Source organism: Lagenorhynchus albirostris, chromosome 8 (genome assembly GCF_949774975.1).
Source record: "Lagenorhynchus albirostris chromosome 8, mLagAlb1.1, whole genome shotgun sequence".
In the NCBI taxonomy this organism is placed as follows: Eukaryota; Metazoa; Chordata; class Mammalia; order Artiodactyla; family Delphinidae; genus Lagenorhynchus; species Lagenorhynchus albirostris.
In genome coordinates, this window is record NC_083102.1 from 47,229,291 (window position 1) to 47,252,674 (window position 23,384).

The window sequence follows — 23,384 nt, forward strand, 5'->3', positions numbered from 1 at the left end:
AGTCAACTCTGAGAGCCACGGGGTAGAGTGAATTTTTTTGGTAGCTTCTTCCATGTCCACCAAGCACTGAGAGCGTAGGTGGCAGAGCCTGACTCTCTTGTCACCTGTACCTCTTGCAGTTGGGGGAACCAGAGTCTGGCCAGAAATCGGAAGGATGGGGGAGAGGGAGGACTTCAAGAGTGAAGTGAAACATTCTTTTTAGCATCCTAGTGACATGTGGGGGGGGAAATGGATACAGATATCTGACAGAATGACACAGAGGTCAAAAGCATGGCCTCAGCCTGGGCTTGAATCCAGCTCCACACCTACCAGCCCTGTAACTTTGGATTCATTTGCTTAACCTCCTTCAGCTTCATTTCTTCATTCTGTAAGTTGGGGAGATAGTAGTCTCTTCCTTACAAGGTAGTCATGGGAATGAAACAAGATGGTACTTATAAAATGCTTTATCTTGTAGTGTGTTTTAAAATCCTCCCAAAACTTCTATGAGGTAGATACTATTGTACTCATTTTGCTGATGGGAAACTGAGGCTCAGAGGCATTCTATAACTTGCCCACTGTCACCCAGCAGGTAAGTGGAGGGAGCTGGACACAAGCCCAGGATTTCTCTAAAGCTGGTGCTCATCACTACTGCTTTATGCTCTCATTGGCCCATATGGCAAAATCCCAGCAAGTTAGGACTAGGGGATTCTCAGTTCCACTGACCAGCCCTTCCTTTTAGAGTGAAGGAATAACATTAAGAACAGTTCAGTGATCAAGCTGAACTAACGTAAACTAAACTCAAGGGTAGAAGGAGGGTACAAGAAATCAATTCTAAAGACTCTTTCCCCAGCAGTGTTTCCTCTGTTGGTTCATATCCCCAGCAAGGAAGAGCACAGAGTAAATTGAGAAAAATGTTCAACCCAGATACTAAAATAACAATGATTGACTGGGGTAAGGCAGAAGTAGAAGGGTGAAGAAGGAGCCAGGTGGACCCTCTTTTTTTTTTCAAAGCCTGTTAGTTTCGTTTCTAAAAATGTTAGTTGAATGTGGTATAAAATCCAACCTTTTTGAAAAGCAAACAAATTTGAGATTTCCAGACCCGTTGTTATTTATTAATTGTCCATTAAACACCTGTTGTTATCCATAAACAACAGGCCTTAGGCAAACCAAAGAACAATTAGCTTTTTCTAGTGTCAACAGAAAACTAGTCCACAAACTCCCAGCTGGTCTCCCCAGCTTCTGACATTGGCCTCAAATATACATACTCAAAAGTTCAGAAGAGAAACTTAAAATAAATGTTACTAAATGCTTGCTCCTTCTTTGGCTTCAGAATTCACACAAATGAGACCTGTAGAGTATAAAGGTTTTACTTATTTAACCGGCTTCAATATTCAATTTGCATTTATACATTGGTCTGTGTGTTTGAGAATGCTTCATCTATTTATATGAATTTGATACTATCCGGTTTAGACTGAATACCTGTAGAGGGCAGCATGCCATATTTATTTAATGGACGGATACAGAATCTTTCCTAATGGTGGCGGTGGTTATCATCGTCATCACCATCACCATCATCATCACCGCTCTCATCATCGTCACCATCATCATCACCATTATCATCACTGTTCCTATCATATTCCTGGGTTTTGATCTTAAAGAAAATTTCCATTACAAAGCCGCAAGGTAGGCGACGGGTATATAATCTTTCTCTTCTTTATGAAGATTGTGCTGATTATTTCCTGACATTATTTTACTTAAAATGCAGAAGGCTCTCCCACTTGCACACCACAAAAACTCCTCTCTTATGTATGATGTTGGCATAAAATTCTGCCACTCTGCTATTTAAATAATTCAAAACATTTAAGACAACATGCAAAGGCCTATCACTAACAGAGAGCTGTGGGCAGAGGAGTCAAACAGAAAGTTCCTCACCAAGGTATGTTTTCCCTCACATTAGCCTGTGGTCTGACAAACACTCCCGGTTGAATCTGTTTCTTTAAGATTCTAAAAATAAATTGATCTGTAAGTGACTTTGCTGTAATACATACAGTGAGTCAGATCAAGGAGTAAGAGCCATTTATAGAATGTGAACTAAACACTGGCCTGAGACAACCATTTAACCCTCGCCAAACAGAGAAGTGGCATTTTGGATTGTACAGAGCTTGATCTGCAAGGCTATTTCGAAACAGAAAGATTCTTTTATTATAACTTTGGCTAAAAATATTAGAATATGACCAGAGGCTACCACAAGGTCAAAACATTTGTTAACAGGACGAAATGTTACCAGTATAAGAGTGTGCAAGTGTCCATCTATGAAATCTTGGACACACTCAGGCCCAAACATATTATTAGCCATCCGTATTCATACATATCTAAGTAGAGACTGTATTTGGTGCAGAGCAACAAGTTGTCATTCTACACATTCTCATATAAAGAAGCAGATGGGAGTATTTTGGCTTGCATTGTACAGTGGTTTAGAGTGGATTTGTGTGACCATAAATAAGTCATTTAACATCTCTGAGCCTCAATTTCTTCATCTATAAAATGGAAATAAGTACAGTCCCTACCTCAAGACATTGATGTGAAGATTAACTAAGAAAATGTATATAAAACACTCAGTACACATAATACAAGTTTAAGAAATGCCAGCTGTAATTCTGCTCTCTTCAGCCCCAGCTGTTATATAGGATGGTGCAGTCTCCCTCCTCTTTGGGTGCCCCTTCATTGCTAGAGTACATCTTCATAGTGTTGTAATAGCTGCCTTAGGGGAAAGTGTGATGACTACAAGTTGGTAAGGGTTTTCTTTCCCTTCCTGCATGGCTGATGTAATGAAGATCTTTAGGAGGATATATGATTGGAGGGAGGAAGGGGGTGTTGTGTGCGTGTGTGTGTGTGTGTGTGAGAGAGAGAGAAAGAGAAACAGAGAGAGAGAGAGAACGAATGTGTGTATGTGTACAAGAATTCACCTGGTGACAAGAGAAACTTGCCACTCTCCTCACCTGAGTTTCACACACAGGAAACATTCGACATTGCCTGCACACAGATCTCCAACCTCGCACACTGCAAAGAACTGCACTGCAAGGAATATGACTTCATATCATAATGTTCATCACTGACCTCCACCCTGGTAATAAGATCCTTTTTGGCCCTTGTGCAGTTAGCATCCACCTGAGGCTTCCTAACCATCTCCTCGATAGCAAATTGGCAGCAAGTATTAGGAAATTCCATGCTGGTATTTGGATGAGTCTTCTCCATTGACATCGTTTATTTAGATTACAGGCGCTTCCTCAATTATAACAATACATCAACCATTTCAGGTTTTTCTTTCACCTCCGGATACATGTTGCCCTTAATAAATGAAGCTGAAGTCAGAACACGTGCTGGTATGACGACACCATCCTGTCTTTCAGGTGTGGTTTCAGGGTCACACTGAACACTTGCGTCTGGAAGGCTGACTTCACAGCACAGCACGGCCACATTCTGCTACTCAGGGGGGTGAGATCATGGTGCTGGCATGAATTTATCGGTCTTTTAAACGAATGGGGTTGAATTCAATCTACTGACCTTGATTGGGAGGCTAGTGATACAAGCTGTGTAAAATAAAACAAGACAAAATAAACAAGGGAAAACCACAGCGCATGCAGCCACTTGGTTCAGAAGTGACACTACTGAATTTGGTCTGTGAAGGTCTTGTCACATGAAAGCCTAGAAATAGCTATGACCTAAACATGGGGGTAGGAGACGACCCATTTAGAAATGAATGTACACATTCCATTGTGTTTGTATAGTGTTTAAATCTATTTTGGAGCAAGGGGATATTGTAAATACTTTCCTTTGTTCATAACTATCATAACCCAAACTTTCTGGCTCTCGGCATTTTTCAGTAACCCTGCGTGCCAACAGTTTTTTACACACTGCCTGACAAGGCAAACATTATTCTACCAGAGATGCAGGATTCCCTGTGACCCCTCTGAATCTCCAGGGCCAGCCAAGACTAGATTGGACTTTCTGACTAATCCTAGTCAGGACATCTCTAGGGGCTGCCCTAGTCTCACTGCACAATTCCAAGGCCACTCAGTTCTGAGGGCCCTCAGGAGATGTTGCCATATTAGGCATGTGGAAATGTCCACACCATTCTGAAATTCTTTTGGAAATAGAGATTTAATATAACTTTTTCGATTAGCCTTCAATTCCAAATTTGGGACTAGACTTTAGGTGAAATTAATTCAGGGACTCCTCATTGGTTTTGTAAAATGTTAATGCCAGCAAGCATTCCTTCATCTTCAATAGTAACTGGATCATAGATTTTCATTTAATTCTCTCTTTTTCATTTGATTGTCTCTTTGGTTAATGGCATTTCTACAGCAGAGGACACAGCAATCTTCACAGACATCTCTTGACTCTAAAGTGGCTGGCTGGATAAGCATATTATTAAATGCAGGTTAATCTGTGGCCTCTTTCCTCTTCACCATGATGGCTCTGGATGACAATAAGGAGGGAGCCTTATTGTGGGGGCCAGGTATGGAAAAGTGAATGGTATAGGCATTTCCTGGATATATGGTTCCTAGTATCTCCATAATGCCAAATATAAATTGTAGTTAGAAACTGTTACCCTATGAACACCTTCATCACTTAAAGAAGATTCCTTCTGGAGACAATAATGATCTTTATTAGGTACCAGGCCTGCGTGAAGATCTGGTGATACCAAGACATGACCTTGGTGGGTGTGATTTCATAGGAAAAGTGGGCTCTAGAATGTTCCCTTTAATAGTAGAATTCTTTAGTAGCACTGTTCACTAAGACACTTGGTATAAATGGAACCACCTCTTCCAAGTGGATTTAGTTATTGAAGAAATTAAAGGAATTCCCTCCAAGGTAGCTTTTCTCATCAGATGGCTCCAAAACAAAAACCTCAACAATCTTAGCATAAAGGGTTCAGGCATAGTGATTTTGGGCATTTCCAAAGAGTAGGTTCCTTCTATTTCTGCTACCTCAATAACAGAGACTAAATCAGAGACGTGGCATTGACTGCTCCACTGATCTATTAATTCTAAGTCTTTCACTGATTCAGTTCCAACTATATGTTTGATAGAGACAACTTTTATTTACTGTTTAAATCATACAGTAATCTAAGCACACTCATCAGTTCAAGGATATTAAATCAAAATCTATTTACTATTGAGTAGGATTTAATTTAAGATGGAAGCTTCCTGGAGATCCAAATCTGGGGTTTAGTGAGACCATCCTATTCTAGAAATGATGTCAGAAGACTGGGTGCTTACCTAGTAAGGCACCAGGGTCCTGTTATTAATAGATCTGTGCAAAATAATTTACCATGTTAATACCCTTTCTTCCTCCTATCCAATTATTCCGTATTGATGAATCTCTTATTTAAGCATTATCGAAGAGTCACTAGCCAGTGCTATATCTAATTCAAAAACGTATTATTAAGCTTATACCATAACAATTTTAAGAAATGACCAGTTCTGTGAGGATGATCTAAATAGCCATATTCATATTTTTTCCTATATTTAGAATCAGGGTCAGACCTTCTCAATTTTCAGGGCCATTTTCACTTTAAAATTTTACTTTATTGTTGTAAGAACACTTAACATAAGATATAACCACTTAACAAATTTTTAAGTATATTATTACATTTTATTACACATTATTATGTATTATTATTATTACACTTTATTATACATTGTTGTTGACTATTAGTACAATGTTGTACAGCAGGTCTCTAGAGCTTACTCATCTGGCTTGACTGACACTTCATGCTGGTTGATTAGGAACTCCCCTACTTCTCCTTTCTCTGAGCCCCTGGCAACCACCATTCCACTCTCTGATTCTACAAATTCAACTATTTTTGATACCTCATATAAACAGAATCCTGCTGTATTTGTCTTTCTGTGACTGGCTCATTTCACTTAACATAATAACTTCTTGGCCAACATGTATGTGAAAAAATGCTCAATATAACTCACTAATCATCAGGGAAATGCAAATCGGAACCACAATGAGATTAACACCTCACACCTGTCATGGCAGCTATTATCAAAAAAACCAAAGACAAGTGTTGGCACGGCTGTGGAGAAGTTGGAAACCCTGCACATTGTTGGTGGGAATATAGAATGGTGCAGCTTGATAGAAAACAGTACAGAAGTTCCACTTACCTCAACATAATAAAGGCCATATATGACAAACCTACAGCCAACATTGTTCTCAGTGGTTAAAAACTGAAAGCATTTCCACTAAGATCAGGAAGAAGACAAGGTTGTCCACTCTCACCACTATTATTCAACAGAGTTTTGGAAGTTTTAGCCACAGCAATCAGAGAAGAAAAAGAAATAAAAGTAATCCAAATCAGAAAAGAAGAAGTAAAGCTGTCACTGTTTGCAGATGACATGATACTATACATAGAGAATCCTAAAGATGCTACCAGAAAACTACTAGAACTAATCAATGAATTGGTAAAGTAGCAGGATACAAAATTAATGCACAGAAATCTTTTGCATTCCTATACACTAATGATGAAAAATCTGAATGTGAAATTAAGGAAACACTCCCATTTACCATTGTAACAAAAAGTTAATAAATAAAATACCTAGGAATAAACCTACCTAAGGAGATAAAAGACCTGTATGCAGAAAACTCTAAGAAATTGATGAAAGAAATTAAAGATGATACAAATAGATGGAGAGATATAACATGTTCTTGGATTGGAAGAATCAACATTGTGAAAATGACTGTACTACCCAAAGCAATCTACAGATTCAATGCAATCCCTATCAAACTACCAATGGCATTTTTCACAGAACTGGAACAAAAAATTTCACAATTTGTATGGAAACACAAAAGACCCCAAATAGCCAAAGCAATCTTGAGAAAGAAAAACGGAGCTGGAGGAATCAGGCCCCCTGACTTCAGACCATACTACAAAGCTACAGTAATCAAGACAGCATGGTACTGGCACAAAAACAGAAACATAGATCAATGGAACAGGTTAGAAAGCCCAGAGATAAACCCACGCACATATGGTCAACTTATTTTTGATAAAGGAGGCAAGAATATACAATGGAGAAAAGACAGCCTCTTCAATAAGTGGTGCTGGGAAAACCGGACAGCTACATGGAAAAGAATGAAATTAGAACACTGCCTAACACCATCCACAAAAATAAACTCAAAATGGATTAAAGACCTAAATGTAAGGCCAGACACTATAAAACTCTTAGAGGAAAACATAGGCAGAACACTCTATGACGTAAATCACAGCAAGATCCTTTTTGACCCACATCCTAAAGAAATGGAATTAAAAACAAAAATAAACAAATGGGACCTAATGAAACTTCAAAGCTTTTGCACAGCAAAGGAAACCATAAACAAGATGAAAAGACAGCCCTCAGAATGGGAGAAAATATTTGCAAATGAAGCAACTGACAAAGGATTAATCTCCAAAATTTACAAGCAGCTCATGCAGCTCAATATCAAAAAGACAAACAACCCAATCCAAAAATGGGCAGAAGACCTAAACAGACATTTCTCCAAAGAAGATATACAGATTGCCAACAAACACATGAAAGGATGCTCAACATCACTAATCATTAGAGAAATGCAAATCAAAACTACAATGAGGTATCACCTCACACCAGTCAGAATGTCCATCATCAAAAAATCTACAAACAATAAATGCCGGAGAGGGTGTGGAGAAAAGGAAATCCTCTTGCACTGTTGGTGGGAATGTAATTGATACAGCCACTATGGAGAACAGTATGGAGGTTCCTTAAAAAACTAAAAATGGAACTCCTATACGATCCAGCAATCCCACTACTGGGCATATACCCTGAGAAAACCATAATTCAAAAAGAGTCATGTACCACAATGTTCCTTGCAGCTCTATTTACAATAGCCAGGACATGGACGCAACCTAAGTGTCCATCGACAGATGAATGGATAAAGAAGATGTGGCACACATATACAATGGAATATTACTCAGCCATAAAAAGAAATGAAATTGAGTTATATGTAGTGAGGTGGATGGACCTAGAGTCTGTTATACAGAGTGAGGTAAGTCAGAAAGAGAAAAACAAATATCGTATGCTAACACATATATATGGAATCTAAAAAAAAAAAAAAAAAAGAGGAATTGGTTCTGAAGAACCTAGGGGCAGGACAGGAATAAAGATGTTGACGTAGAGAATGGACTTGAGGACACGGGGAGGGAGAAGGGTAAGCTTGGACGGAGTGAGAGAGTGGCATGGACATGTATACACTACCAAATGTAAAATAGATAGCTAGTGGGAAGCAGCTGCATAGCACAGGGAGATGAGCTCAGTGCTTTGTGACCACCTAGAGGGGTGGGATAGGGAGGATGAGAGGGAGACGCAAGAGGGAGGAGATATAGGGATATATGTATATGCATAGCTGATTCACTTTGTTATAAAGCAGCAACTAACAGATCATTGTAAAGCAATTATACTCTAATAAAGATGTTAAAAAGAAAACAGTACAGAAGTTCAAAAAAAAAAAAAAACTACCATATGATCCTGGAATTCCACAGCTGAGTATTTATTCAAAAGAATGGAAATCAAAATTTCAAAGAGATTTTAGCACTCCATGTTCACTGCAGCATTGTTAGCAATAGCCATGATGTGGAAACAACCTAAATGTCCATCGACAGATAAATGGATAAAGAAAATATGGTGTATCCATGCTTAAAGAAGGGAATTCTATAATATGCAATTTTTTTCAGAAAAAGCTAACAATTTTTGAGCATTTACTATGCTAAATGCTCACTTGCATTATTTCATTTAATCCTCATAAACACCTATATCGTTAATTATAATTATGTACCCATTTTTCAGGTGAGGAATTGTGGCCAAGAGCAGCTCAATAATCTGCCTAAGGTCTCAGGACAGGAAGTGGTGGAACCAGCACTCAAGCCCAACTCTTCTGATTACAGATAAGTTCTGCTTTTCTCTGAGGCCCCCACACTCTTCACTACCTCACAATATTGTTTCCATTTGTCAAGATTTTTTTTTTTTTTTTTGCTGTAGGCGGGCCTCTCACTGTTGTGGCCTCTCCCGTTGCGGAGCACAGGCTCCAGACGCGCAGGCTCAGCGGCCATGGCTCACCGGCCCAGCTGCTCCGCGGCATGTGGGATCTTCCCAGACCGGGGCACGAACCCGTGTTCCCTGCATCGGCAGGCGGACTCTCAACCACTGCGCCACTAGGGAAGCCCCATTTGTCAAGATTTAATTTCCTTGAAAGCAAATCTTTTCAAATCTAAAATATTTTCAAATCTTAAAAGTTTGACTTATTGTGAATTTTCTAGAAGAATCTATGAGAAGCTTGCAAAAGTTGTTTCTCTTATCTATATAGATTAAATATATCCCTGGTTCAAACCATATGGGATGAATTACTGTACCATCTTAAAAGTTATTGTTTTGAAAATCTTCACTAAATCAAGTCCATTTTATTACAATAACGCCTAAATTATGCAGAAGCTTACAAACTGTTTTCAAATCTCATTTTTTAAAAAGTCTTGCATTGAAGTACAAGGATATGCTTTGAGGAGAAAACTACTGGCTAGAAACTGTAAAGGACAATAGTAACACACTACGTTTGTATGGTATGCTACAGTTTCACAGTAATTCTTGTAATCTTTTTTTAACATGAGACAGGCAGAAAGAGTTACTATTTGATACAGCTGAGGCTCAGAGAGGTACAACCACTAGTCCAAGGTCACACCTTTAGCCCATGACCACAATCCAGGTTTTCTAGTGCTGTGTCCAGTGCTGTTTCCCTATGAGCCTCTGTTCCCTACAAAACATGGAAACACCTTCTCCTTCCCAAGGTTTTCTACATTGTCATTCTGGAGAAACAGGCAGGTTTAGATGTGTGGTTTCCTTACTGAAAAGGATGGTGTCTATCTCAATGTCCAATGACAGGGAAAAATAAGCAGGCACCAAACAATTTTCTCCTTAATAGCTCTCTCAAAATCTACCCAAGTGGGCTTCCCTGGTGGCACAGTGGTTGAGAGTCCGCCTGCCAATGCAGGGGACGCGGGTTCGTGCCCCGGTCCGGGAGGATCCCACATGCCGCGGAGCAGCTGGGCCCGTGAGCCATGGCCGCTGAACCTGCGCGTCTGGAGCCTGTGCTCCGCAACGGGAGAGACCACAACAGTGAAAGGCCCGCGTACAGCAAAAAAAAAATCTACCCAAGTTAGAGTAGGCCAAAGAGAGAGAAGGCATTTGTCCAGAAGAAACATTTGCCGTTGGGGAGCATTCCCTGGGATATCCAGGAATCCTCTTGGCTGGGTGAGTGGTAGACTTGGATAACCATTCTCTTCCAGAACCAGGCTATGGGCCACCTAGTGCAACCTTGGAGCCATGATGGCTGAGATCAAATCCCACCTCTCCCACTTGCTAGCTGTGGTCCTTCGAGCAAGTTATATAACCCCTCTGTGCCTGTTTCCTTTGGCAGCAAAATGAGGACAACCACCATTTACCTTGCAGGACAATGATGGCTGAGATCAAATCCCACCTCTCCCACTTGCTAGCTGTGGTCCTTCGAGCAAGTTATATAACCCCTCTATGCCTGTTTCCTTTGGTAGCAAAATGAGGACAACCACCATCTACCTTGCAGGACAATTTAGGGGCTTCCATGAGTTAAATGTAAAAAGTACTTAGGACAAGACTTGGCAATGTGCCTGATGAGAGCCATTATTTTTGTTATCTTAATGAATGAGCCTCTCGATTTCTTTACATAGCAAGTGGGAATAATGACAAACCTGTAACAAGAATCAAATTATATTAAGCCTTTGAAAGTTCCTTATAAATCATAAAATGCTCTGTGCATCTAGAGAATAACTGCTGTTGTGCTGAAGAGAAAGCTGCAATGCCTGAATTATACCTGCCTTCCTATTGCAAGGAATTTACCCTTTCTCCTCAAACTGAGAAAGAAAGTGATTTATATTACGATCCCTAGCCTAACCCCACTGGTAGCTTGTTAGGCAGGAATCAAATGGTTGAAGTTAGTGTCTAGCAAGGCGGGGTGTTTACCCAAGGCCTGGTGAGTTTCCATGTCTCAGGGGAGGCTCATGGAGATTTTGCTCACTGGGATGGGAGGCCTGGCCCAGCTGCATGTGGCTGTGTCTGTGTCTGTGTATAGATCTAGAATCCGAGAGTCCTACCAGTCCTGCAGGATAACCTGAGCAAAGCCACAGGCCGCGTGGAGCCCTGAAAAGTGGGACAACTGCTAACTGTGGGTGGCTACTCAGGGGAGCCTAGAGTCCTTTCACCAGTCCTGAAATCAGAGTTGCATCTGATAGAGAAGAAGATGTGTTGATGCAGGGTAAAAAAACAGAATGAAATGAATTTTTTCAGAGTTTGAGATGACATGTGATTTCTGACAAGATCGGTAGGAATGCAGTTGATACAAATGAAGGAAACATAAAAAAAAATCTCCTCCTTTTCCTACAGCACCATGCTCTCACCCAGCGGCATACACACAGACTCCAAGCTCTAATGTCTTTAGGAAGACATGGATGCCAAGTGGGGACAGCTGTTCCCCACGCCCTTTCCTGGTTCACTGTGGATGCTCCATCCTGAATGCCTGCTGGCTTCTCCCAGTGCAGTTCTACCCAGTTTTCCAAGTACAGTTTCGATACCATCTCCTTTACTAGGCTGCCTCTCAGTCTCCACCTAGAACTAACTGCTTCCTACCGTGTCCTCATAAAACTTTCATTTGGACCCCTTTCATGCAGAGCTATCAAAGTTTGCCTAGTTTCATAATGAGTTGTGCAAACTGTCTCTGCCTTTTGCTTATAAGGGACTGCCTCTTGTCATCTCTGTGTCAGGGTGACACCTACACCGCACGCTGCTCAAAAGAGTCACTCAATAAATATTCATCAAGTGAATAAATAAATATTTGTTGACAATAATTAACTTGAACTGAGAACTTCATGGCCTCCAAGAAAGGCTCCGAATTTATTAAATGAAGCAGTGCTCTTTTTTCCCCCTCTTAGGCTTAAGGTTGTTTCATAACATCTCCTGCCAGGAACTGCTCCCATTATTAAATTAAGTGCCAGGGAAGCGGCAGCACCTTCTGTGACTAAGTACTGAGTGAAACTGTGATGAAGCGAAGCCCCCATTTGCTCCTCATTTCAGAGGTGACAACTGTCGACTTTATTTTTGTGCTCCTTCTGTCACAAGCCAGTGTGATTCCAATGGTGGATTTTGGAATTGTGTTTTCTGCTTTCCTCCTTCTACTCACCCCCTCGACCTGAGCCACTCTGAATACACATAGCCAGAGAGGAATTTCAGGCGCACTAATGAGAAAGCAGAGTCCACATTTCCTATTTGGAACCTGGGACTGTGCTAAAACTGGATTTTGTGCTCCTAACCTGTACTCACTCATTAGTTGTACGGATGAGAGTTCTCTGCACAGAGAACTGAGGGACAGGTGGACAGGGAGTTTCGAAGTAGGATCGTTTTATTGTATTTTTCCTCTACAATTTGAGATTAACTCTGTCATGTAAACGATTAACGAGAGTTCTTCAGATGTTCTTCTGAATTGCTTTTCCCTCTCAGGGATATCATTAAGCATCCCCTACACTGGCTCCCCTGTGGAGGCTTTCCACGGGTAAAATTCCAAGTACAGTTCTCAAGTACATGGAATCATTCTCATGGATGATGTCAATAAAGACTTCCAAGAATTCCAGCATCCTTTCCTCAACTCTCTGAACTTCAGGCTGAGGCTTCAAGAATGGTACCCCCAGGAGATCCCCTAAAGGTTATTGCCCACAATGCCCACTCCCAAGCTTCAGACTTTATAGCGACTTAGATAGCATAAACCTTTGTTTAAAGAATAAAAATATAAATGAACTACTGAACTGATGGATGAATAAATGAAATAACACATTCTTAGAAATAACACTTAGCTCTTCATGGTCACTGGATCCTAAATATCCTGATGGGGACTTATATATTTTTTACCCTAAATGAAAATCATAAAATGTCTTAGCTGAAAGAGACCTTAGTGATAGACTACATACGATTTTTAAAAGCCATGGCCTCACTAATGAACTTATCTATGAAACAGAAACAGACTCACAGACATAGAGAACAAACTTGTGGTTGCCAAAGGGAAGGGGGGTTAGAGGAGGGATGGACTGGGAATTTGGGGTTAGTAGATGCAAACTATTATATGTAGAATGGATAAACAACAATGTCCTACTGTATAGCACAGGGAACTACATTCAATATCCTGTGATAAACCATAATGGAAAAGAATATGAAAAATAATATATATATATATCTGAATCACTTTGCTGTACAGCAGAAATTAACATGACATTGTAAATCAACTATACTTCAATAAAATAAAATTTTTTTAGAAAGTCATGGCTTGATTTGTTCAAACGAAATTAAGAAAAAACTGCTTCTCTGGTTGAAGTGTAGGTAGGGGCCTGGAACCTGCCAGCTCTAAGAAATTACATAGCTTGTTCAACATCATACAGATCTCAGAGGTAGAGGCACGACTCCTGAGGTCCTGGCTTGGTTTTTCCTGCTGCATGCTACAGCCTTTTACTGGTGAAGGGTTGTTTCTGGGTACTTACTGGGTAAAAGGACATCTCTCTGACATTAAAATAAATGAGCCACAGACTGTAGGAAGTTTTGAACTGGACTTCCAGGTAGTCACATAGTTGAAGGTAGGTCCTCCTTACAGAAGTATTCTAGCTAATAAGTGAAGAAGGAATGATAGAAATATACTTCACCATTTTGCAATCCCCAAAGATGTAATGGATCTAGGTGAGGATTGTCAATGACTGCCAGCATCCCAAAGAGAGACGAGCAGATTTTGGTGCCTCCTGACAGAAGTATCCCACATTGCCTATGAAGTACTCTTGCCAAAAAATTGAACTTGATGTTAAATGAAGTCTAGAAAGCCCGAATTACCGATTTATGAGAAATACAAGAAACAAAGGAACTAGTTAAACTGACACCATGAAAATGGAATCAACAATATTCACTTTGTACAAAACTCTACAAACTCTTCAACAAATAAATTTCAAGGCAAAACAAAAAAAAGGCGGGGGGAAACAGATCTGTGATTTAAAAGCGTGTAAGAAGACATGTCAACCAATTTTAACGTACAGACCTTATTTCAGTCCCGATTAAAATAAAGGGCACTTATCTGGGAAAGCACCAAATGGCAGAGGTATACCCGTACTCCTGGGGTACTCCTGGCTGCAGCAACAGCCCAGCTCACATCACAGAGTTCAAGGAAGCAAGGCCGAGCTGGGCCACCTGATCAAGGACAGGGAGACCAAATCCCTGGAGGAGATTCCTCTCTTCTCCTTTCCCATCAAGGAATCTGAAATCACTGACTTTCTCCTGGGGATGTGCCTCAAGGATGAGGTTTTGAAGATTATGTCCATGCAAAAGCAGACCTACACTAGCCAGTGGACCAGGTTCTGTTGCCATCTGGTACTACTACGGCCATGTCGGTCTGAGTATTAAGTGCTCCAAGGAGGTTGCCAGGGTCATCCTAGGGGCCATCATCAAGCTCTCCATTGTCCCCGTGCGGCAATGCTACTGGGAGAAGAAGACAGGCAGGTCCCACACTGTCCCTGCAAGGCACCAGCCTCCATGCTGAGTGCCTCTTCCCACCTCCAGAGGCACTGGCATCATCTTGGCCTCTGCACTTAAGAAGTTTCTGCTGATGGCCAGTATGGATGACTGTCACACTTTGTCATCCTCGGGGCTGCACTGCCAACCTGGGCAACTATGATGCCATCTCCAAGACTTACAGCTCTCTCACCCTGACCTCTGAAAAGAGACCGTGTTCACCAAGTCTCCCTATCAGGAATCCAGAGACATCTCCTACAGACTCACACCAGAGTCTCCCTGTAGAGAGCCCAGGCTCCATCTATGGCCACCACTGTAGCAGTTTTATATAAGAAATATAAAGTGAATTAATTAATTTAAAAAAATAAAGGGCCAAGATCCTATGAAACAAACAAGGAAATTTGAAGGATATTTTAAAATATTAAGAAACTATGGGTAACTTCTTAGGTGAAAATATGGTATCATGGTTACTTTTCTTTAAAGAATACTTATCTTTCATACTTACATGCTGATATACTTATGGATAAAATGCTAGATATCTGGGATATGCTTCAAATAACCTTGGGAGAGGCTGGAAGTGGGTAGAGACACGGATGAACCATGACCAGTTGTGAGCTGATAATTGTTTAAGTTGGGTGGTAGGTTCATGCTGGGTCATTATCCTGATCTTTGTACTTACATAATATTTGAAATTTCTATGATTAAAATATTTAAGAAGTTTTGTTCACAATTATAACATAAGATAGTTTCGCTTAATAGTTTAAAAAAAATGCTGAAAGCCAGGAAGGGATTTCACATGAAGGTAAGAAGCTTTTGGAAATGCAGGTGTCCCTCATTATGACTGGAGCATGAGGAATCTCTCCGAAGTGACAACAAGAGTATCCAACCCTTTTCAATTGAAGCAAGACTAGACCAGGACAGCAAACCTGCTGGTGGTGAGCGTGGTATCTCACGTAAAAGGCATGGTCTCACTGACTTGGTCTTGGTCTCACCAAGTATATTATGAGTGACAGCAGCAGCCTAGCCTCTGTATGTTGTAACTAATCATAACAGGACATTATGAAATTATATATTTTGCAATGTAATTAAAAGATCTTTCCATAACTGCAAGATTAAATCCCAAATGGCTAGCACAAATGACTGCCATCTGAGCAAGCTTTGAAATGGCCAGGGTACTCACCCTCAAGACAGCATTCCTGAAGCAGATCAGAACGCTCCAGGCTCGCAAGAAGCCTCCCCGGATTCTAAGTTGCCCCCAAAGGATGCAGTGGCTTACACATTGGAAAGTTTATCTATGACTCTAAGCCACTCCAAGGCCATGTGTAAATTACTCCTGGGGTAATTTACAAATATTGAGATTTGCTGACCTGAAGAAATAAAGATTTCCACAAATGCCTAATGCAGTCAGGCAGTCACTCACTGGCAAGATCTTGTGTGAATGTCATGAAGTCAAATATGTCATCAAGTATGACAGTTTCCAAAAGGGACCCAAGGTAGGTAATGATCAGTAATCAAGGGGTCAAATCAAAGTACATGGAGGGATCCCAAAGCTTACCTCTAACTTTGTCCTTCAAAAACCCAAATCCAATGGAGCAATCACCCTTCATTCCGTTCACATCAAGTTGAAGTGATCTTTTATTCTAGGAGTAATGGCTTGATGATTTGACACCTATGAGTCATAAGCAGCCCTTGTAAAAAGCCCAGTGACAATGTGTTAGCTCACATTTAAGCCTCAGCTGTGTTTCCCACTCTGTTCCCAGTAGTCTCCAACTTCTTTGAATCTAGGGTGGGGTTCTGGGCCCCGGCTCAATGAGCGGACTCAGTTTCAGACCAAATATATTGCAGTGAACCTTAAAAATTCACACATTTGCAATGAGACTTTCTTCAAGGGGAAAATACATTTTTAGTTATTTGGCCAAAACAAGCAAAATGTTGAAATGGTGAGGCCGCCACTATTTCATTACTGCTTTGCTGAGGCAAAGAAGTGAAGATATTTTTCTTTGTGGTTCCAGCAAGCAGGCATACATTTATCAATCAGGACACTCTACAATGGATGTCTAATCAGATACGCTAGTCCTCTGGGTACTTCCAAATTCCTGCATAGAAACTTTGGCTTCTTTTCTTTAATGACTGTATTTGGAGAATGAACTAAAATGGTCAAAATTTTCAATACATCTTGGAGAAGGGTTAAGCACAAAAGTCCTGTTAAACAATAATGGGATTTGTGTGTGAAACATGACACTCTTTGAACACTTTTGAGAAAGTTACTCTCCTCTTTCCCTTCCAACTAATAACAATTCAACATTATTTAACATAATCCTACTGACAGGTAATTTCTGACACGAAATTTATTACTGACTTGCCCTTTGAGGGCATGTTTCACTATTAATGTTTCCTTTTAAAAGCTATAGCATACATTAGATTCTCCTACAGCGTTTCCCCATGTTTTCCTTGGAAACCCCTACTTTCTGTGGTATTTTACATTACCCGAACCTGTTTTAATTCTGGATCCTTACACACACACACACACACGCACACACACACACACACACACACGCACACACCTCCTTTCCAGAAATACGTCCAGAAATATACTTAACGCTGAAACATTTTATTCTACAATTATTAGGCTTACCTAGAACTGAATAAACAACATTAGTAGAGCATAAATTTAAATTAGTTTCTCCTGTACCTAACTGGGTATGTGATTGACTGAGCTAGAGGGCTTGAATTCAACAGGACCATGCCAGGAAATGGGGGAGCTGCAGATTGCGGATGTTATCCATATAGGGCCAGTGAGACCTGCAAGCGTCTGCCCTCATTGGTGCTTTGAGTCTTTCACAGTGCAAGACACATGAGACTGTGCAGAACACATTTGTGATTCTGACTCATTCAGAGAGATGATTCTTTACCTGGTGAGTCAGCATGAAGCTAAGTATTTCCCTACCTGTGCTAACCATACAAGGGCACTGCTACCTGGAGGATTAGGTCATCTGCCCCAGAAGGAAATGCACACCATCTTTGGTTTTTCTGGAACAGCCTTACTGGCATCATGAGCTCATAGGCTGGAGCTGACCACGTGGTGTCCTTCCTTTGAAAAGGAGGCATCGTCTAAAGGGTTGGTTGGCTGGCAAAGCAGCAACGAGACAAGTGAAAGAAATATTCATTCATTCATTATTTATTTATTCATCTGTAATTTAAGGGAGGTCAGGTTTGTTGAGTTACAATTTACAGATGGTAAAATTCACCCTTTTTAATATTGCAGTTCTATGAAATTTGACAAATGCATAGGGTCATGTAACTACTACCACAACCAAGATATAGAAGAGTTCCATCGCCTCAAAAAATTCCCTCACCCCCTTTGTAATTAACCCCTTTCCCCACCCACCATATTTATTTTAAAATAATATTCAAATGATTTACAACAGAGACATGAAGTCACCTGCATGTTGTGACTTGTCCTTAATATAGTGGCAGGATTTACTGGTAGCGAGATTCAGAGACACTCCATACCACCAGAAGTCTGAGAACGTGCTGGGCGAGATCTATTGCCTCACATTTGCCCTAATGGATAACCTATTTCTGCAGAGAAACACATGCAGGAGTGATTCTACTAGGTAAATTCTTAGCTTCCTAACTCTTCCTCCAAGCTTAAGAAGAAGACTTGCATCTCCCACTGTTTCAGAAGACTAAGTTCCCTTCAGTCTCCCACCTCAACCAAATTCTAACTGGAAAAAGCTGGAGATAAACACGCTCTCCCCTACCTTGGCCCTTGCCTCTCTCCCCATAGACTGACACACACAGGAAGCTCTCTCTCTCTCTCTTTTACACACACACACACACACACACACACACACACACACACGCACACGCACACAAAACAGAGGCAACACAAAAACTGCCAAGATGGTCTGTCCTCCAAGGTGGTCGTAAAATCTTGAAGGCCACAACGGGACCTTCTAGGCCCAGACCCGTGCGGAAGCCTGGGGTGAAAATCCTCTATCCCGAGAAGCTGGAACAGATCCGAGGGCCTTGCACATTAGGGAAGAGTTTTACATTCCTAGGTTACTGGGCCATTAGCAGCTCTACCATCCATTTTTCATTTGAAGGAACCTTTATAAAGGTTGAATTCTTATCTTTGGGAGGCCCGTAAATGCAGTTCTTGTGTTTTCATTTGGGTTTATTTAGCCTGCGGGATTCAGGTCCCCCTGTTTAGGTAGTAAATATTCCCCTTTGTGTGAATGTATGTGGGTAATATACTTAAAAATCCATCAGGCAAGGATAACAAAAATGCAGCCGCCTTTACACAGCAGTTTTTGGCAAGAATATAGTCACTCAGGATGGCTGTGTGGTGCTTATAATTGAATTGTGGTCACTAAGCCGAATGCTATCAAACTCTGGAAAAACCAAAGCCAGATACCTCTGAGCAGGCCTTTCACCACCTTCCCTCTGGTCCCTTCCCTTGCTGCCAGCTCCCCCGTTCACCCAGCTGGCAGAGTGGGACACAGAAAGAAGCCCAAGATGAATAAACGGCAGACACTGCTACAGCCTTTAAACATGTACCAGAAAAGATGGACTCCAGCGCCTGAAAGGACAGAACTGAAGACCTGACGGCCTGAGTTGCAACGCTTGGGAGGCCAGTGAGGGAGAAGCTGCTCAAGAAAAGGAAAACGACAAAGGCCCTCGAAGACGCCCTTGGAGAGCTTCCAACTCTTGGTTGAGAACAATATTAAGCTTTGGCCCCTTGAATCAACATTATCTGACACTAGGGCACAGATTCCGGGCCCCCCCAAGGTCCCCCTCACGACGGTAACCTTGGGTGATCGATGGTCCATTAGCCGATTTTTCCTCCTGCCCGCTCTGACCCCACACGCTCATCTCTCTGCCACCTCCCTCCCCGGCACTGGTGGCAGAGCCCAGTCACCAGGCTGGGTTCAAAAGCTGTGGGCTCTGACCACAACGAGCATGAAGCCTTCCCACTCAGCCAACGCTACTGCCGACTGCAGGAGACCCAGTGAAGACCACACACCCTAGTGTTTCCAACTCAACCAGGTGGCCTTGGTCCCTGACAGATCTGAAACAAAAGGAGAAAACCAGCTCATTGCACAGAGTCATGGCAGGAGGAAAGAAAAAATCCTTCCATACAGCTCTCTCTAGCCTAAAGACAAAATCAAATCAAAATCAAAATCCACATAAGAGGATTATTCTACTTAAAAACTACCTTTTAAAACAAATAAATAAAAATAAAAACTACCTTTTTCATTAGGCAAAGGGATAGCTCAATATTTCCTATCCTTCCCAGGCACTGCACTCATTCAACAAATATTCTAAATGGGCACTCAAATGTAACGATGGTACCCAGGCTCTTTGGGTGCATAAGCCCATGCCATATGCCATGTAAAGGATAGAAAAAGCACTTTGGACTCAACCACCATCCTAGAGCAAATTCTGCAAAAAATGTGCTCCCAGAGCTAAGGAGCCTAGGAGCAGGTGAGCTCAGGGCCTAGAAATTCATCAAGATGGAAACTATAGGCAGTCCAGCACAAATGGCTTCAAAGCAAAGGACAAACTGTCCCATAGACCTAGGACCTAAAAGAAAGCTATGTCTAAAATGTACGAGTCAGAAAAGCACACATTTCTCAAAAGGTAAACACACAACCTCCTACTCAAGAACTACTGTACTAATTCAAATTATCACTGCTTCCTGCTGATCATGGTTGCGTAACTACCTCAGGTCTAACTTTGTAGAAGGATGTATCTGCATGGCTATTTAAATTTACACCTCTGTGGGAGGGAGACGCAAGAGGGAGGAGATATGGGGATATATGTATATGTATAGCTGATTCACTTTGTTATACAGCAGAAACTAACATACCATTGTGAAGCAATTATACTCCAATGAAGATGTTAACAAAATAAATATCTAAAAATAAAGTTACGCCTCTGACATCTTGCTTTAAATGGTAAGCTCCAGGAGGAGTTATTTGACTTTCCTATTATAACCACAGAGATAGCATGATATACAAGTAGGTCACAGATTATGAATGAACACAGATGAATAATTACAACTGATCAATTTTTATGCCAATAATTAAAAAATCTTCTCTTTTAAATTAAGATAATTTAAGAAGAAATGTAGAGACCCTATTCTTCTCATATTTGAGCCAGGCAATACTTAAACTTACATATAACCAACCAGTCCCTATCATTAACCTTTATTGACCTAAAGATTACTCATGTATCAACACATGTCAACCATCAAGTTGCCCCATGCCCTCAGGAATTTCAGAGACCTGTTTTAAGAAAAGCAGTAATGACTTCTGAAGGAGTGAACAATGGAATCTGATTTTCTAAAACAGTTTTAGGTCAATGATATGAGTCCTTACATCCTGGATTTTAACCTGCTCATGTACTGTGGGGAAGGAGGAAAGACAGGGGCCAGGGAGGCAGGGAGACTGGGATTGATATCAAATGACATCTTAGAGCAGCGCCCTTGCCAACCAAATTCTGCCTGGCTCTGACCATAGACTAGTTAGCAGCTTCAATTACATAGTATTTCCCCTTTAACATTTCCCTCCCCCCATTCATGTTTTAAAACATAATAAAACATAATTTCTTATGTTACTGCCAAAAGGGTCTTTCTGGCATTTTACTGCTAAAGTCCTATCCTTCCACCTACACTCCTCGACCTCCCCCACCCCTCTGCTACTAAAAAAAATCACAACTGAAAGAAAAGAGAAAAGAAAATGGAAAAGTATGAAACCTGTGAACACACATAAGGGGGAAAACACTCCTTGCCCTGCTTTCTCCTAAAGAGTGAGGAAAGACAACCAAAATGAAGGGCAAAAGGAGCCTGTGTGTGTGTGTGTGTGTGTGTGTGTGTGTGTGTGTGTAATCTGTATGGTACAAGAGGAAGCCATATAAGATCTCTCAGTGCCCTAATGTCATGCTTAATAAACAAAGCTCACAGTCAATGACATTACCCAGGAAATACCATGTCCCGTACTGTTCAGTGTTTGTTTCAAAGCGCTAAGTCTGGAGAAAAACAAAGGAAGCCAGAGGGAGGAAGAGAAATTCAGTTTAACTGTACTGCTGTGAGCTCTAAAAGCAAGCCAAATCCCAAGTCTGCCTCTTTTATTTTGTTAGGAGAAAATCTTTTCAAGTATGCACATGATAAAAAAAAAAAAATCTATGGGCACTGGTCTTCCTTTGGGTAAGTCAGTGGTCTTTATCATTTCGTTTTAACAAAGAAGAAAGCATAAAACCACTTCCCTTCCAATGCATCATACTTCCAGAGTTTGGTCCCATAACTAACACAGAGTTGTGTACTTCATTAAAACTCAGAGAGCCACCTGGTTTAAGGTTTTACAGATCCATTAGGCAGCAGCTGAAATATGGTACGATTTTCTCATATGGCAGGCAGTCTGTTATTATGGATTGGGTCCTCCTGGCAACGAATGCGCCAGATGAATTTACACTTTCCAGTCCCTGGAAGGCCTCACATGCCCCCAGCACATGTACGTACACACTGTTTTGCTCCCACTCAGAGGACATATTATGTATGTCTTTCTTTCGTTTTTCTTCTCTTCTTCTCTTTCTTCTCCTTATTTCCTCTTACATTCAGTCATGAGGTCCCACTTTTTACACATTTCTGGGGTAGTTTTATCCTCCACCTCCAATACATATACATTTGGGGTATTTTTTGACCACCTTCACTCATGTGCTCCCCTCCCCTCCCCAACCCCTCCCCTCACCTCTGGCCACCACCAGTCCATTCTCTGTATCTCTGGGTTAGTGTTTTAAGTCTATCCATGTTGTTACAAAAGGCAGGATTTCCTTCTTTGTTATGGCTGAATAATACTCCATGGTACAGTCGACTCTGAAACAACGTGGGAGTTGGGGGCATTGACCCTCTATGCAGTCGGAAATCTGCTATAACTTTTAGTTGGCCCTCCGTATCCATGGTTCCTTCATACCCAAGGTTCTGCATCCGTGGATTCAACCAAGTGTGGATCATGTAGTACAGTAGTATTTACTATCAAAAACAACCTGTGTATGAGTGGACCCATGCAGTTCAAACCCATGTTGTTCAGAACTCAACTGTGTATGTATATGTATATATATATATACACACGCCACATCTTCTTTACCCATTCATCTGTTGATGGACAATTAGGTTGGCTCCATGTCTTGGCTCTTGTAAATAGTGTTGCAATGAATATGGGGGTACGTATATCTTTTCAAAGTTCACATTTTAAATACTAGTTAAAGGGTTGCCATTCACCTAGAATCTCTTTGAAATGAGTCCTGCAAAATAATCGGAAAATCACAACTTTTATATTTGCCTCCAAAGCCTAACTATAGTAACCACAATCTAGTTTCTCAAAGGGATCATTATATTTGTCAGCAGATAAATCTCTTATTTATTTCTGACGACCTTACATGTATAACGTAAGATGGTATTCCTGAGACAATTAAAAAGAAAAGAGCATATACAGAGAAGGAAATGCCATGCTGCATCTAACAAAGATTGCAAAGGCTTAACAGGAGCCAGTTCTGATTAGGAACATTTTGTAATCAGGAAGCAGAGGGCAAGTGAATATGAGCCATTTCTGCTTGCTGAGGATTCTTTTCCGGGGTGAGTGGCTGTTCTCATACCAAAGCTGGGCAGGGACACCAAAGGTATCTGCCAGGAAAGCCATACAAAGGTGTGAGATTTCAGGGCTTCCCTGGTGGCGTGGTGGTTGAGAATCCACCTGCCAATGCAGGGGA

The 23,384-nt window shown here is 41.1% G+C and overlaps 1 protein-coding gene and 1 pseudogene across 1 annotated transcript in view; one reads left to right on the top strand and one right to left on the bottom strand.

Moving 5' to 3' along the window:
- CREB5 (cAMP responsive element binding protein 5) overlaps positions 1–23,384 on the bottom strand; it is a 409,537-nt gene that overhangs the window by 188,383 nt on the left and 197,770 nt on the right. The gene's annotated exons all lie outside the window — the stretch shown is intronic.
- Positions 1,514–17,892, top strand: LOC132524935 (small ribosomal subunit protein uS5-like; annotated as a pseudogene).